We start from the raw sequence: 2,500 nt of genomic DNA, 5'->3' as shown, positions 1-2,500 counted from the left end.
GGGAGGTGTAACAAAAGACTTGTCAAAACTAGTATTTCATTACTACAGAAAACTACGTTACTGGGAACGGCGAGGATTTTGAGAATAGTGTTGGAGCTCTAGAGTAAGAAGAAAACTCTTAAGAGACCTTTGGTCATGGGCTATGACCCGCTCCCTTAGGAAGGAAACCGGAAAAAAGATCATCCAGTTCACAAAGATAATAATAATAATAATAATAATAACAACAACAACAACAACAACAACAACAACAACAACAACAACAACAACAACAATAATAATAATAATAATAATAATAATAATAATAATAATAAGTGAATATTGGAGGGATTTATGGGAGAGAGAGAGAACAGGAGACAGAAGGGCTGCGTGGTTGGAAGAGATTACATGTGCGATAGAAAGTAGGGTACCACCACCACCCGAGAAGGGTTGGGACTTGGAACCAGCTGGTGCAGTGAGGGTGATAGTCAAAAAGAAGAACTGGAGTGCGCCAGGCCCTGACCGTTTGGCGAACTTTTGGTGGAAGCATGCGCACTCCCTACATGTGGGCGTGGCATCTGCATTTCAGGTGATCTCAAGTAGCGACGAAGAGTCCCCTCAGTGGTTCTCTGAGGGAATAACATCGCTGATTCCTAAACTGGGGGAGTTCACTAGTGATAACCAAAGACCGATCACTTACTTGAACACCATTTATAAATGGTATACATCATGCCTGCTTGCTCCGATTGACAAGCATTTGAATTATTACGGCTTGAGGGGGCGCAAAGGGGTGCATGTGCTGGATGCAGCGGGACGGTTGATAATTTGTTGATAGATCGAGCGGTCACGTTAAACTGTCACAGGAAAAAGCGCAACCTCAGCATGGGTTGGATTGACGTTAAGAAGGCCTACGACTCCATAGATCATGGTTGGTTAGAGAAGATGATGCTGTTGCACAGGTTTCCCGACTGGGTGTGCAGCACTGTCCGAAATTTGTCGAGAAGTTGGAATACCAGGATAGTGGTCACTACGGAAAAGGGGAGAGAGGCTTCGGAGACCATAATGTCTAGAAAGGGTCGACTCCAGGGCGACGCCCTCTGCCCCAGGCTCTTCACGATCTGTCTGAATCCGATCTCCTGGAAGATAAGTGCGTCAGACGGGTATAGACTTTCTAAGCCTATCGACACAAAGGTCACGGACCTCCTCTATATAGACGACCTAAAGATCTAAAGCGGCGTTGGAATCGAAACTCACCTGTCTGATGAAGTCGGTGAAGACTGCTATGGAGAATGTCGGATTGCAATGGAACCCTCAGAAATGTGCTGTCACCCACATAAGGAGAGGAATCCTTGTCGCTAATAGACAATTAAAGCAGCAGTCAAGTTGTTCCAGAACAGAGACCCGGTGATAACGATGGTGATTTTGAAAAGCGTGCGGAGAGTGTGGGACACCAGTCACTGGCAAAGGAACCGGCAAAGTAAGCGGAGGAGTTTGGCCTGCCAGTAAAGCTCCAATACTCTGATCCAGCCTGCGTCACAGAAGAAGGAGGAGACCGAGGAAAGAGCGAGCAGCAACCCAACATGTAGCTTATGCAGTACAGCGCCAGAGATCATGGCTCACATCTTGTCCGCTTGCCCTGCGCTTGCAAAAACAAAGTAAGTGACAAGACATGATGCAGTCTCAAAGGTCCTATTCTTTGAGATCCCATTTGATCTGGGCCTGATAGACACTGTGCCTCCTTGGTATTCACCCATCAAACCGCAGCCTGTCTATGAAACAGCGGAGGTACAGGGGTACTGGGATGTTCCGGTCTATGGGGAGTTTCAAGAAGTGAGGGCGAATAGAGTAGACACCAGGATTGTCAACAACCAACACAAGCAAGTAATAGCACTGGAGATGAGCTGCCCCTGGGTGAGCAACTGTGACAAGAAGACGTCAGAGAAGACCATGAAGTACGTGCAGAGGCACCCAGGATATGATATCGCCCAGTACAATATCATCATGGACGTTTTGGGGGGATGGTCAAAGGTCTTAGATACATACATACGTTTTGACTGCTATAATAATAATAATGGAAACTTTATTTGTCTTCGAATACAGTTGTAAATCTCTCTAAGTATAGGCAATTAACAACTGGCTACTTGAAATAGGGTGATATACTTGTATACTGTATTTACAAATGAATAGAAAAAAAATATATGTATATACTACAGTTTTATTAAGTCTGGGCTACCCAAGTCTTATTTCTACGACAGAATATAAAATATGTTGCTCTAATGGCTAGACTTATCATTTTTTTGATTATATAGTGTTGTTGCGTTTTGTCATTGCCAATGTCATTCATCATTTCTAAGAACGTAGAGCATTCGTTGGAGAAAACACCAAGGGAGCTCATGGAAAGGTTTACAAATTTAACACATCTGTAGTTTCTTCTCATGTCTTTGACCACGTTCATGTATTTTTCTTTTTTGCATACTGCATTGTTATTAAGGTTAGATTCGAAACCAACCGTTAGTTCTAGAAT

General features: G+C 43.8%; 1 protein-coding gene across 3 annotated transcripts in view; it reads right to left on the bottom strand.

The window, feature by feature from the left end:
- The window catches only part of LOC138019623 (exocyst complex component 2-like), a 57,917-nt gene that overhangs the window by 9,988 nt on the left and 45,429 nt on the right, over window positions 1–2,500 (bottom strand). The window lies entirely within an intron of this gene.

This window comes from Montipora capricornis, chromosome 10 (genome assembly GCF_036669925.1).
Source record: "Montipora capricornis isolate CH-2021 chromosome 10, ASM3666992v2, whole genome shotgun sequence".
In the NCBI taxonomy this organism is placed as follows: Eukaryota; Metazoa; Cnidaria; class Anthozoa; order Scleractinia; family Acroporidae; genus Montipora; species Montipora capricornis.
The sequence above is the reverse complement of the archived record's forward strand: the minus strand, read 5'-3'. Positions and strand labels throughout refer to the sequence as shown.